The sequence below is a fragment of the Pinus tabuliformis genome, chromosome 1_2, assembly GCF_031772625.1.
Source record: "Pinus tabuliformis cultivar Carrire ecotype Pingquan chromosome 1_2, CPIR1, whole genome shotgun sequence".
Classification (NCBI taxonomy): Eukaryota; Viridiplantae; Streptophyta; class Pinopsida; order Pinales; family Pinaceae; genus Pinus; species Pinus tabuliformis.
This window is the reverse complement of record NC_142298.1, coordinates 81,395,992-81,411,736: the sequence shown is the minus strand read 5'-3', so window position 1 is coordinate 81,411,736 and position 15,745 is coordinate 81,395,992. Positions and strand designations below refer to the sequence as shown.

General features: G+C 36.2%; 1 pseudogene across 5 annotated transcripts in view; it reads right to left on the bottom strand.

Moving 5' to 3' along the window:
- Positions 1–12,823, bottom strand: part of LOC149204527 (phytosulfokine receptor 2 pseudogene) — a 47,338-nt pseudogene extending 34,515 nt beyond the window's left edge. For 2 of the 5 annotated variants that reach the window (XR_016252376.1, XR_016252378.1), the window contains exon 1: positions 11,097–12,823. The product of XR_016252376.1 is annotated as a phytosulfokine receptor 2 pseudogene, transcript variant X2 (transcript). Of the gene's footprint in view, positions 1–6,075; positions 6,131–10,107; positions 10,125–11,096 lie in introns of those variants that run through there. The other 3 variants (XR_016252377.1, XR_016252379.1, XR_016252375.1) reach the window with 3 other exon arrangements.
- Between the last annotated feature and the right edge of the window lie 2,922 nt (positions 12,824–15,745).

Here is a 15,745-nt window from a genome sequence, read left to right as displayed (position 1 = left end):
ACGATTTGCAATGAATTTTCTTATGTTACAATCCATTAGCTAAAAGCCAACTTGTGAAAGAGGTTTTCTTGTAATGAGTAGTCCATCTCAATGGAGCAAAAAGGATGAAGGGAAAGACATAGTTGACAAAGTTTTTGAAAACTCTTTTGGAAAAAGGCAAAAGAGATGGTGCAATTCAGTGAGACTCTTGTGAAAGTGTTGTGAATGTTGGGCAGTGTTAAACTCGATATGGGTTTTTATAAGGTCATGGATCAGGTGAAAGAACCAATAGAAAAAACATATGGTGACAAAAGACTGAAGTATCTTCCTCTATGGAAAATCATCAATGATAGATGCAACAAACAATTCCATAGACTTTACATGCAGTTGGCTATTACATAAACCCAAGGTAAGTAATTCCAATTTTTTTAAATTATGTTATTCATTACAGTGAGACCCTTTTCAAAGTGTTATGAATGGTGGATGGTGATAAACACACCATGGGTTATGAGGTCAAGGATCTTGCCAAAAAGGCAATAAAAACAGCATATGGTGATAAAAGACAAACGTACTTCCCTCCATGGAAAACCATTGATGATAGATGGAACAAACAACACCATAGTAGACCTTACATGCAGCTAGCTATTACTTAAACCCAACATAACTAGCTCCAAAGTTTTTAAATTATGTTATCCATTACAAAAGTTTATCCAAAGTTTCAAACTCAATTGATGAAGTTTTTTTGCCTCTAAATTTTGAAGATGCCATTATACAAAAGATTTTGAAGCAAATGGGGAGGTAAAAGATGGATTGTACAAATGCTTTGAGCACATGGTCCCTAATCCCAAGATACAAGATGAGATACATAATGAGATCTTGCATTTTAATGAGAGTATTTCTAGTTTTGACATGTCTATGTCAATACAAAGCAGATTAAAAGATCCAATAGGTAAGAAATTTCAAATTTTTCAAATTATATTATTCGTTGCAAAACTTGAGTTGGTTTCAACTCATTTGCTAAAGTGTCTTTTCCTTCAACTCTTTTTGTAGCCTATTAGTGGGGGAAGTTTGGTAGCCAATACCCTGATTTGCAAAAGTTTGTGATTCAGACATTAAGCTAGACATGTAGTGATCATGGATATGAATGCAATTAGAGTTTTTTTTAGAGTATACACATCAAGAAGCACAACCATTTGGAACAAAAATGTTTGAATGATATGACTTATATTTAGTACAACCTCAAGTCGAGGCACAACTAGTTGTTGAACAAGACCCCTAAATCAAGCAACATACCCTTGGATGATTTTGATCCCTCGTCGAAGTGGTTTGTGGAGACTCAACATCAACATTTGACAATGAAGACCTACCTTGGATGGACCTAGACCCACTTCCACAACAAGAAGATATGAATGTCGGATGGGTACCTTCAAGGCCAACAGAATCAAGTTGGAATACCATTTCATAGTCTAGTCATGTTCAGGATGTAGAGGATGAGGATTCACATGATTCTGTCATATGATTAGATTGTAGAATCTATAGTCTAGTGTCTAGACAAGTTATTATTTAATAATATGTTTATTTTCTACATTGCACGGGGACTCGTCCCCCCAAAACAAATCTGTGCAACCTGTGTTCTCATGTTTCCAGGACTTGGGGTCCCTTAGGAAACACCCCCAAACTGCTAGGGACTTCATCAAGGACTTGAGGACTTGCTAGTCGTCCCAAAGACATTCTGAGCAAATTTCAAGGACATTCCAAACAAAATTTAGGGTTGTTCTAGGTGGATTTCAAGGATTTTTTGTGCATATTTCAAGGATATTTCAAGCATATATATTCAATTTTAACAATCATGGACATTGATGATTGGACAATATGATCATTTTTCCCATCCATTAATTTTGTACTACACTGAATCTAAATCTATTATACAAGTTGCAACTCAAAACATGGGTTTCAATTTTGGTTTTTGGTGATTTAAATATTGCATTTTTAGGAACAATATTATAACAAACAAAGCCTCAATGTCAAGAAAACAAGAATGCAACAATTCAAAGGGCTAATCCTTGTGGTTATTGCTCTTGTTCTTCTCATTTTTCGGGTCATCTCAATTTTACATATTGTACATGGGTTTCCAAGAGTCATTCAAGTCCAATGCTTCCACCATCCCAACCTCAAGCATTGTGAAAAAAATTAGATAGTAGTGACTTGGATTGGGTACTAAATGTTTGAATAAATTTCCTATTCAATCAACTTCTTAATCTAAAATATGAATCTAATCTCTTTACAGAACCAAGGTGTTTTATAGTAGCTTTCAACACAACTATAAAAGTCTACAAAACCTACTAAGAAGGGAATGCCTTTTATGTTTTAACATAATCATCATTAAAAAGCTATGTTGCAGGAAACTTGACACCCCCACGTATCAACCGTGTTTCCGTATCGAAACTCTGAAACTCGACTGAAACATGTTTCAGTTCGTATGAAACACATTTCACATGTCGGAAATGTGTTTCATACAAACTGAAACGTGTTTCAACGCCTATACATTGCATTTCCAAATGAAATTTGTCTGATTTTGCTTTGATTTAATTGTTGGGACCCACATTTTTGGTTTTAATGCCTAATCAGAGGTTAATTATGAATTAATGAGACTTCTAGAAACCTCTAAGACCGGATTTTTTTTAAAAAGGGTTTCACTCTCAGTTTGCACCAAAATGTTGTTAATTAATGGTAATGTTAAATTCTTAAAGTAAAAGAAATGTCACTTTTACTTAAATTTTTAACATTACCATTAATTGTTTCAGGATGTTTGAGAGTGTTTCCAACCTCATCGGTCTTCATATGGAGAAAGTAGAATTTCATATCCTATTCAAAATTCAGCAGACTTAACAGTTTTCAGAATTTCAGGATTATTTTCATTAGATTCTATCATGTATGAGGGTATGGAATTGGTAGTTAATCAAGAGCACCAAGCCCTTTATGTACCTCGATGTTAGTGATATTGCTTGTTGGACTCCTCTATCATGGCCTTAGCAAAAATGTACCCTTCACTCAAACCAAAATCATTGATCAAGCATGCTAGGATTTTCGTAGCATATTTTAAAGCTTGGATTAGGTAGTTTCATCAAAATTGGGTGGTGTTGACTAATGTCCCTAGAGGATTGAGGTAGAGGCAATAATAAGGATCACAATGTGATGGTGGGAACATTGCTTGTCATTTAAATATTCTTGCTCATTTATTCATAATGATTTCTTTCCAAGTTTCAATATAATGTGCTCTATATATATATATGTGTGTGTATGTATGATGGGGACCACATTTCCAGTGTGTTTCAGTTTCAGAAACATGTACCCGTTTCCTTGTATCAAGCAACTTAATTAACAAGAAATATGAGGAAGAAAAGTTGTTATAGAGACAATTCTTTGTATCATAAAAACGGGTATATGAGGAAGAAACGTTGTTATAGAGACAATTTGTATCATAGAAGCTAAATTGTATTTTGCTCGTGTCTAGCAACCAATAATGGAATGTCACTCGATCCTATTCTATATTGCTCGAACTTTTTCAAAATGGCCAAGTGTAACGGTTGAGCATAATACTATATAGCTTGTTATGCTTACAACCTTGAAGCAACAACAAATATTTATGGTAAATTCTACATTTTTAATATTCTTTTATCATTATCATCATCATCATCATCATCATCATCATCATCATTATTATTGTGGCCCCAACCTGTCGTCCCGTGAATAATTTGGAGCTATGCTTTAGCCATCCCGAGGATGTGTCTCCCCATCCCCACCATTACCCTATATCAAAAAGTTAAAACCAATGCAATATAGCTTATTTTTGGACTCTAGAGACCATTTACAGCCTCTTTGTTGATGTATTTTGGTTCAAAGATGGATTGCACTTGGTGCTATTTTGGTTATATTCATCCTCACATATACATGAGAAACTTTGCATATTTGTGTATAATGGTTTGGATTCACATGGATTCATGCACGCACGCACACACACTCACACATATTCAAAATCTGAATATTTTATATGTTTTTTTGATAGACTAGTTTTCTTTCTGGGTTTTGTCTAGTTCAGGTCTTTGGGGTCCACTAATTCAATGACTAATCCAATTTTGATAACATTGCTTGGGAATCCTCTTACTAGTGTTTTACCCACCTTTCTCTTTTAAGGAAATGACATTATTTGATTGCAAATTTGCACACATAACTCTACTTTAATTTTGACGCCATTGGCTCTGCAAGCTATTCTATGGCATTTCTTTCTTCAGATTTATGGTTATTGCAAACTCATGTACTTATTTGCTTGACCACATCATCGCAATCAGCCACATCATTGCAATCTTCCCTCCACATAGTTCTTTGTATTTTCCTTTAGCAGCGACATCTTTTAATTGGAAAGAGGGCAAAGCAATCTATGTAATGGGTATAAATTTGAGAATTGTTGTTGTTTCTTGCGGGAGAATGATCAGCCTAAAATCACAGTACATCACATCTCTTCCATTTATCCTTCATATTGTTTTTTGTATTTTCCTCAACTTCTGATATGTGGATCTAGTTGCAATGTCATTTTTTTATTAAAAGAGGATGGAAATATCTATACAACAAATATAAATTTGGACGTTATTGTTTCTTGAGGGAGAACAATCAGCCCAAAATCAAAGAACATTACGAGTCCTAAATAGCAGTTTTTTGAGGCATGTGATCTCATTCAAGTCCCCTAACCTCTCCCGAGTTCTTATATTCCATAGAGCATTTGGAAATAAAAATGACAATATGTAGCTGTGTGCTCTCCATTGGATTGACCAAGTCCTCCATATTTGGTTGCTACAAACTGCAACTTCAAAGGGAAGCACTCCATTCAGTAAGTATAACATCGAAATTTTTGGTCTTGCCTTCAATTTTATTGAAGATTTATTTTGAAGGGTTTCCATATTTTCCCTTTTCATAAGTGGGCTTATAAATAGGGATATAAGGGTTCAAAGTGGCATTTCTATCAATGTTGCAAATATCCTTTTGGAGAATATATCACCAAGGGTCCGGAAGAAAACTTATCAGAAATATCATGCAACATAACAGAATTTATCAGGAAGAATAAACTTGACCTGAAGAATTCTGAAAATATCAGACAATTTCGCAACCTGAAAAACTCAGGAGAAATCTGAAATATTGCAGCACTTATTTCTATTGTCTTTTTTTCCAATGTCTTCTTTTTATTGTCTCATCATGCCTCCTAAGAAGACATCCGAGCAAAAGACTCAATCTCTTGTAAACCAGGCTGAAAAACTCAGGAGAAATCAGAAATATTGCAGCACTTATTTCTATTGTCTTTTTTTTCCAATGTCTTCTTATTATTGTCTCATCATGCCTCCTAAGAAGACATCCGAGCAAGAGACTCAATCTCTTATAAACCAGGTCACAAATCTAGCTAGCTTTGTTGATCTATTAATTGACAAAGTGCGAACTATTTCCAAATGTGAAGTCCATCTGTATCAGTTTCATCGGGATCAGATCTCCTTGATAGTCTGATCTTAGACATTGGGGTTTGGTTTGATTACAATGATCTACCAAATTTTGATAAAGTCAATTTTGCTAAGTTGAATTTTGTTAGAGTCACCGATAGAGAACAAAACCAGAATCCTAGAACGACATGGACTCAGTATATGCAAACATTGCGAGAGACTTTTTCTCCAGCAACATATAAGCATCATTTGAGCACCGAATGGCTTTCACTGTGCCAACAAGTTCAGATGTTAGTGCAAGAACACATCCGACAATTCAACCAACTTTGAATTCAATTAAATGTAAAAGATGAAGCAGCAACCTTTATCCTCAAATTTCTGAGCGAGCTATTTCCACATGTTTATAAGGAATCGAAGCTCCAAAGGATCAAGACATTGAATGGTGCTTTTCAATTTGCACATTTAGGAGAAAACTCGTAAGACAAGCAACACCCCGTCAACTTTTTACAAGCCAACAGCAAAGGGCATGCCATCTTTAGTACCAGCTTAGAAGCAAACTCTTCCTCACGTTTTCTCTCTTGTCACTTCTCAATCTTTTTCTAAGTCTTCTCCATCTTATTCTCACCCTTTTTATAATGACTAACCATGATAAGCATCGATGTTTCCACCTACAAAACACAAAGGCATTGATTGTAACAGACAACATAGAAAAACCACATATACCAGCACCTCCAATACAAACAAATAGAGAATCCCATCCTCAAAATGAGTTAGAAAGGACAAGTGGCACTCATCAACACCAAGATGATCAAGAGAACCTCCTCGTCACTCAGGCCCAATTACAACTGGCAGTTACTTTCTTTTAGAAACTTCATTAAAAATGACATTTATGTTTTTCAAGAGCACAACATATTGCCTCCTACACGTTTCTTTGACCATGCTATTGATTTGCGTCATGGAGTTTCTCTACCAGGTGCACCACTTTATCACACTTCAATTTTACAAAATGAGAAGACAAAGCGTCAAATTCAAGATTTTTTGAATAAAGTCTTCATCAGGCCTAGCCTATCTCCTTGAGATACGCCTATCTCCTTGTGTATCTCAAGTTCTTCTTGTTCTTAAAAAAGGATAGTAACTAATAATAATAATAATAATCTAATTTTAAGGCCACAGCCAAGTCAAACATCAAATTGGTGTATGAGAGCCCCTTGTTTATGGGACAAGAGACCCCCCTTCGCACAGCCATTTAAATGCTAAAATCTATGCTAAAATCTATGGAGGTGTACATACTTTACCCCCCTCTAGTTTTGAACCTATGACCCCTTAGGAAGAAACACATGTTCATAACCATTAGGCACCCATTACGTGTCCGTGCATTGATGTTATAGCACTTAACAATATCACAATAAAAAAAAATATTTCTACTGCCTCACATAGATGACAACTTGACCCAGTGGCAAGGAGAAAAAATTTCACTAAACTTGATTTAAAAAGTGATTATCATCAAGTATGTATCAAAGAAGATGGCACATAGAAAATCACTTTCAAAACTAAAATGGGTCTTTCTGACTCTTGAGTGGTTGGTAATGCCTTTTGGGCTTAACAACGCTTCTGCCACACTGATAAGGATGCTTCATGAGATTTAGAGGAACGTATTGAGGATTTCATAATCATATATCTTGATGACAATCTAATTTTTTCAAAAACTTGGAAAGAAAATTGGCGTGTATTCAAGGACACATCAAATCCTGAAACAAAATAAACCATTTTCCTATTTTCCAAAATGTTCATTTGCACAAACAGAGATTGCATATCTTCGCTTATTATCAAGAGTGAAGAACTCAAGGAGTACGTGTAGATCCAATTAAAGTTGAGGTCGTTTGCTCTTGGCCCACTCCTCACAATCTTACAAAGCTTTGCAGTTTTCTTGGTTTGGCTTATTTTTATCACAAGTTTATTCTTGGTGTTATTATATTGTTTATCATTAGCTACTAAAAAAGCATGAGACCCACTTTGTTTGGACTAATGTACATGAACAAGTTTTGCCTACACTCAAGGAACATCTTGGTTCTGCACTTGTTCTTGCATGGCCACATTTGCATCAACCTTTTGAGATAGAAACAAATGCTTCTTGCTCCGCCTTAAGAGTACTCAAGCACAATGGTCACTTGTAGAATTACTCTCTGATTTTGGTCCTTATATAGGAGTAGCCCTTGTGCTCCCACAGTGTGTTGATACTTGATACTATTGTACTTAGCAGTCCCATTTACCTATTTGTGGTGACTTGTTGGAAATTAATAAAATTATCTTTTCTTATTTACTTATGATAAAGAATTGCATCTTCTTGTCCAGTCAATCAAGTATTGACATCACTATCTTTTAAGAAGGGAAACAATTGTGCACACAAATCATTTGTCATTGCAATCACAGAACAAACTTCAAGAAGAATGACATTTCAAACGGGCGTCCTCATTTCAGAGAAAATCTATCTAGTCATCAAGTAAAAAAAGGATGCTTCTAACAAAGTTGTCAATTTTTTGAGTCGTCCTCCTTTTGCTCTCCTCGTAACTGCATTGAGCGTTTCCCGTGTTGGTTTCCATGATTAGGCACACCAATATGATTCAGATCAGGATTTTGGCAAAGTCTACAATGCACTTTAGCATCCTTCCTCTTCTAATTTAGAGCCATATCAAGAATTTTATTTGCAAGATAATTTATTGTAGAAATTCGATAATCTTTGTGTACTTCAAGGTGGACAACAAGATACTCTTTTGAAGGCAGGTATATGGTGGACCCTAGGTCAATTAGAAGACTCCCCATCGCGTCAACTGTTTCTATTAACCTCATATGCATAGAATTGTTTTTAATTTCCTGAGACGTTGAACAATTTGTTGGAGGTCCAAATATTTTAATAAGAAGCGACTCTCCTTTCCCTTTACCATTTCATCATGTCCCTGGGAAACTATTTCCATGGACTTGGTCAGTTGGTTTCCTATGACTGTTGCAAATTATGATTACATTTTTGTTGTTGTTGACAGATTCAGCAAAATAGTTCTGTTTATAGCATGCACTGAGACCTCATCTACTGGTCACCTAGCCCAACTCTGCTTTGGTCCTGTCTGGTGACATTTTGGTCTCCCTACAAATATTGTCTTAGATCAAGAGTCAAGACCCACAATTTGTTGGACATTTTTGAGGTCCTTATGGAAATTTTTGGGTACACCATTAAAATTTTCTATAGTGCTTCATACATAGCCCGATGGTCAAACTAAATTAATTAATCGTACTCTTATCCAATTCCTTGGAATTTTCTATTAGTCTTCTATTTCAAAGAGGGATTTTAGTCTAATTCGCATAGAACATGCCTCCAATAGGGCTATCCATCCTTCAACCTATATTTCCCCTTTGAAGTTTATTTTGGCTTTCAGCCTTTGGCTCCTTACGAAATGCCTCTTTCTTTGACTTTGCCTACTGCCACATGTGATAATAAACAACAAAACAAAGCACACAGTTATGTTAGAAACTTGTAATGCCTTCAATCCAACGATGTTGACATTCACACAGAGACTTTTTCAAAGGAAACGCAATTGATGGATCAATAGAGAATACAACATACTTTTCAAGTAGGTAACAAAGTTTGGCTTACTTTGGACAAGCAAGGGTTCAAGGTCAAGGAACATAACAATGTCAAACCACTCAAATGTGGGCCATACACAATCATTCAACAGATTTCCGCTAATGCTTTCTGACTTGACCTTCAATCTCAGTTTGTTATTCACGATATGATCAATGTCAATTTGCTTTAGCATTATGAGGAATCCACGTTGGAGTTAAGGGTTCTGATTATTCATGTAGAGGATACTGTTCCATGTTTTCGGCCACCAGTGGAGGTATATGCAGCCTTCACTGCTAGATATGGCTCTAGCATCATGCGGGTCGTATCTTCTTGCCAAGAGATGCCAGTTTCCTCAGCAGGCTAAGTGGATTTATCATCATAAATGCAGCATCGTTTTCCCCACCTATTGGTCGCATATCAGGCCAATGCTTTTTAAGGCAGAAAGAAAAATGACGAGCCACAGATCCTCAAAGTTATCAAATTAAATTGATTCACTCTACCTCCTTAGGATCAGATATTTAGGTAAATTAAATACTCATTTATTATTATTTGTCATTTCTAGTTGGCATAATGACACTTGTCATGCACAATCAAGCAATTTAGCTGCCAGTACTAGTTGAGGACAATCACATTGCTGTCATGCAAAATCATGCGGATTGGTTGTCATGCACATAGAGTTTAACTGTCATTGAGATTACCAAAAGTTATCCTTAGGATCATCAAAACCGTTATTAATTGGATTAATAGTCTACTATAAATAGATGCTCAGTAATTAATAATGACGTTTTATTTGCCAAATACTTCATGTCTTATGTGCTTGAGCTTCTGTATCTGATTTTCCACATCACAATGCCAATAAGGTATAGCCCATTGCTATTTTGCCTCGTACAGTCATGAAAGCTATATATAACTCCTCTAACTGCGACATTGCAAAGATCTTTACTGCGTAAGTTCCATCCATGGATTTTAGCAAGCGATTCCTCTGGAAACAGTCGGAGTATCAACCAGATCCAAAAAGCAGTTGAAATAGGAATGCAACCCGTATCCTTAATTTAAGGATCACACCACACAATCTTTTATGGTCAAGGCAACATTTAAAGCAATGCAATGTGGCAATAGTAGAAATGACCCAAGAAGCCAGCTGAACAAATGAATTTGACATTAAATGAAACAGAACTTTTATTATAATCCTGGAAGAGCCCAAACAGGATCTATGGGACATCATAAAAATAGAGTCCATGAAATTTATCTAGTTCTATTTAGCTGTATAAGATATATGATGTAAGTACAAATATATATCCCTCAAATTGCCTTGTATATCAATACATTTATAAACTTTTTCATCTCTGCCTGTGCTAGAAAAAGGAATTGTTTCTATGCTCTAACAACTCTTTGAGAAAGCTTCCTATATGTTTGCTAGAAAATTCAATTCAACAAAGCATTCAGCCCTTTGGACTGAAAGTTTGTCATAGCTAAAACAATTTAACAACTCCTTGAGAAAGTTTCCTATATGTTTGCTAGAAAATTCAACAAAGCATTCAGCCCTTTGGACGGAAAGTTTGTCATATCTGGAACAATTTAGCAGCAAACGAGTTTCATCTACAAAGGATTGTTCATCACATAGAAGACATGAGTGTTCTGTTTTTTCCATTGGTTCCCATCTTCTTGTTCCAATTTCTAGGTTTTGCAAACTCATCTTTATCCTACATGTCAATTGTCATTTGAAGACTGATATGGACTTCTGTTAGCGTTTATATTCCTCATAAATAACCATAGGATTTATTTCCATAGTATAGCAGTTCATATGTTCCTTTGGCTTTTGCCAAATTTTCTCACTTACTCTCGATTGAACTATATCTCTAATAGCTACTGGCAATTGATACAATGATTAAAGTTATAGAGAATTGAAGACCAACTCCCTGTGGATATGGGTCTGTGCAAGCAGGCAATATATGGACCCAAATATCACAGAAGAGTCAATGAAACCTGGATTAATAAGAAAAAGTAGAACATTTTACCTCAATCTATGTCTTGGGGAGCTAGAGCTTCCAGCATAGAGACAACATCTCGCATCAAAGGTCTTTCTTCGGGTTTATGAGCCGTGCAGAGGCACCCAATTTTTAGAAACTCCAATATTTCTTTCTCTGAATGCTGATCAGATTTAAATGATTCTCTAATTTCTTCATCGATTAAGTCCATGTGGCGTTTCTCTTCCATCAGTTCGTACACCCAGCCCCGCAGAGTTCTCCTGTGGCTATCCTCCTTGATACAAAGATTAGGCCTCCTTCCAGTGGCAATCTCCATCATCAACATTCCAACGCTGTAAACATCAGCTTGCTTCGTAGCAATGGATCCATTAAAATATTCTGGAGGCATGTACCCCAGTGTCCCAGCTACCTGGGTAGATATATGACTCTTTTGAGGATTTAAATTCCTCGCCAGACCAAAATCAGTAATAAGAGCCTCAAACTCATTGTCTAACAGAATATTACTGGCCTTTATATCTCTGTGAATGATACTGGGCACAGCAACATGATGCAAAAAGTAGAGCCCAGCAGCCACACCACGGATAATCTTAAGCCTTTTTCTCCAATCAAGTACTCTCTCTGGATCTCCTCTGTCGTGCAGCCATTCATCTAAGCTCCCATTCTCCACAAATCTGTAGACGAGTAATCGTTCTTGCCCTGATTTACAATACCCCAAAATCTCAACCAAATGCTTATGCTGGATTTTCGCCAGAGTCTCCATTTCTGCTTGGAATTCTCTCATCCCCTGGCAGGCATCCATGCTCAACTTCTTCACAGCCACCACTTTCCCCTGTGGTAAAAGGGCCTTATACACGAATCCGAAACCACCATACCCAATAATTCTGTCCTGGTCAAAATTATCGGTAGCTAGGAGCAGATCACTCATTTTCATTCGAAGTCCTCTATCACAAGACATGCTGCTCCCTTCTTCTTCTTCAATGGGTCTACAGGGCACAACTGTTCTCTGCTCTGGACTTCTAGTCCTTCTATTCTTGAACTGATTGTAAATTCGTAAGAGCCACGGTGCAAACCACAGAAGAAAAATAGTTAAACTCCCCACCACAATAAAACCACAAACACCCCCGAGGCCTATCAGCAAAACAGTTTTCAACACGCCTCTTTTTACACTAGCCTTGTGTTCAGGAGGACTCTGTAGAAGCCTGCGGCTATGGTCAGAGATATGATGGAAATTGTTTGCATCAAAACCATTTTTCAGAATGGCCAAAGGCATCAGCATCATCAAACACAGAGACAGACACAGGAGAATCCTTGTCCCCATGTTCATGCTCCCCCTATCAGCCATGGAAGCCCTTGGGTAATCCCAAACAGTGAATCAAAGGATGTCTGGTAACTTTGTATTTGGTATATCTTGCGAAATCAGACCACATTTCTGGTGGTTTCCAGGGGATGCAAGCATGATGCTGACTTCCTTGGTTCCTTCCAAGTTTCTTCCTCTCAGTCACCAGTCAACAGCGCTTCCTCAAGTCAATTTTAATTAAGTTGACCCTCACGCTTCCCACAAGTTTCTGACCATAAAAAGTTTTTCCCCACAACGGTCCGTCGTTCCGGCTGGCTTGAGCACAGCCGACTGCGGCCAGACCTGACTCGTAACATCTTTTTCAATCGATTGCACTCTCATTTGAGGCACTCGTGAGTGGAGTTCGTTTCCTGGTCCGGAGTCTCGAAGATTAAATTGGAGTTTTTAACACAAGTAGGAAAAATTCCTGGTTTTCTTAATGTATTTTAGCGTGTAATATGGAAAAATTATTTTACTTGACCAGTTCAGAGCAATTTTTCAGTGTGAAATTTTTTCAATCAGAGTTTTTGGAGATCACCCTAAAGAAAAGAATTGTTCACCATATCATTGTTGGAGTTATTTCTAAAAAAAGATTACATAGAGTGGGTTTTGATTTATTTAGATGTATATTGGTTAAGAAATTATTTAATATAGTTTTTTAAGATCACAAAACTATTTAATATGTTTTTTTTTTTTAACTACACGTTCCACTATTATCTCAATTGTATTGGACTATTACTTCTATTGTTCCATGGTTCTCAGAAGAACTTATAAGAATTGAATTTTGCTTAATTTTTAAAACCTTGTCTCTTTCCACCATTGAATCAAAAACTTCTTTCTTTCCACTATTAAATCCAATGTTATTTAATATCTTTAGACTTAATAGTAAAAAAACCTTAACTTTCCACCACTAAATCAAACTTAACTTTCCACACTAAATCCAACCCCAGTAAGCTCAAACAATGACAAAATTTTCAAAGAAATTCAATCAAATTATTTGGAATGAAAAAAAAAACAATCAAACAATTAAATAAAACTTTTTATTTAATATACAAATTTTATAATTAAATTGGAAATTTTAGGAAATTTTTCAATGAACCAATTTCTTTCTATGGAAGGAGTTATTGATATATATATATATATATATATATATATACAAATTTTGTAGGAAATTTTGTTTTTACATAATAATTTTAATATAATCATTAAAATGGAAATTTTGTTTTTACATAATAATTTTAATATAATCATTAAAATAGGAATTGTATTTAACAAAGTTAAATAATATCAACACATCAATATTTATTGATATTGAATTTTTGAACTTATTGAATTGATGCTCAATTGAGTAGGGTATAAGTAGTTATCATTAAATTGATGTTGAATTGATGAATTTTTGAACTTATTGAATTGATGCTCAATTGAGTAGGGTATAAGTAGTTATCATTAAATTGATGTTGAATTGAGTAGGGTATCAGTAATTATATAGTGTAATTTATAGTATAATGCAAGTGGGTCTAATAATTAAAAGTAGGTGTTTTTTCTGTATATAGTTACAGGTTCAAAACTTTAGTGAGGTAGAGATTGTATATGATGAGTTAATATAGGTTCATTCTGATGTGGCATCAATGGTCAAGTTACAAATTACTGTTCCGTCCAATTTTTTATTAGAAAAAAGTAGTTTATAGTTTATGCAAGCTTAACATAGCACCATCGATACTAGCTCCACCCAATTTTTGGTTAGAAAAAATTTAATTTATAGTTTATAATGCAAAGCTTAACACAACACCACAACATATTGGTTTGATGACACTAGAGAGTGATTTGTTGAAAGAATAAATTGAAATTAAGTGTCATAACTTGTCCCATCCTCTTATAATTCATTTGGATTATAATTTCTTGTGGTTTATTTACTGAATTAATCTTACTTTCCTATGTTAGGCTCACTTTGCTCTGATAATTTTCAAAGGTTTTAAGACTTTTAATGAATAGTCCATAAGATAAGATAATTATATTTATGTCCAACTAATGGCCACGAAATATGGCAAAGGGACTGTTGAGTACAATGATGTCCACAAAATGCGGGAGAACCAAATGGTCTCCTATCAAAAATACAATGCATGAATATAAAAGGTACAACGCTGGACCATAAAAGATACAATGTATGGAATGCCCTAACGGAGAACATCCAGGGGCTAATGGGTCTGAGGATCAGACCCATCTCTCCTAAGATCCGAGGTTGATTGAAGAACGCTCAAAAAAATTCGACAAAGTTTGTTGGCCTAATGAAGGGCGAGTGGGAGGTGCAGACTGTCCACTGACTCGTTGTCTAGGAGAGTTCATGCACTGCTGAGGTTTGGAGGACCTAGTCTGTCTCCCAAGGATGGATCTAAGACAGTTTTGTTGCTAAGATCGCGTGTGGCGGGGTGAGGTCCCACAAATCCTCACTGGTCTAAAGGCTGGATATGAAACAATATCAATCATTCTCTTTGTGCCCCTGTTTGAAGATAATACCCTGAAAAATGTCATGATCCTATTTGTGGGGCCTGGTTTGATGGGAGGCTGAAGAATATGCGCTCGGAACCTGAGAGCCTCTTGCATATATAGGGCCAAACATCTCTTATCGGGATACTTGAAAAAGTCTGCGAGGGTCTGGGAGTCTCTGAACAAGCAATGGAACCTTCCTTTGATCTTGTATTAGATAGTGCATCAAAAAATGAAGTGCACCTCAATCTCTACTTCCTGTAAGTGACATACCTGGCAGATTCTGTCTGGTTTATCAATCTGGTGGCCCGTCTCTACCCGGAGTCTATGAGAACCTACTTTGAACTGGCCTAGAGGAATGCGAAGAGCATGCGTCCAGTGGTGAAACATGTACTGGGGTCGAATAATGAGTCCATCTCTCAACTCCAAGAAGTGCTCAGCGTAGAGACCATCTTTGGGTGCAACCCTCCCGCAGGATTGACCCAGGTGACCTAAACAAACTGCCTGTAGATGTCCTCCCTCGTGATCTTGTTCGTCTCTTGTCTAGTAGGTAGAAGGTGACCAGGAGCATCCAAGGAATATCAAAAAGGAGGGAGATGATCCAACTGAATGCCCACTGACTCAATTCAATCTCCATTATTCCAATGAATGAGAGATTGATGACTTGATGAGCAAACCAAAGTTAATCTTCAAGCAAGTCTTCATTCAAATGATAACCAACACTCACATGTATCCATATATACTTTAAAATTATGAGTGAATGTGAGTACCATGAGGGAGGGAATGAGAGATCGAGATAAAAACCAATAAGTTCCAAACCTCCATGTCACTTGTGAGGAACTAAATCTAGTTGTTTTGT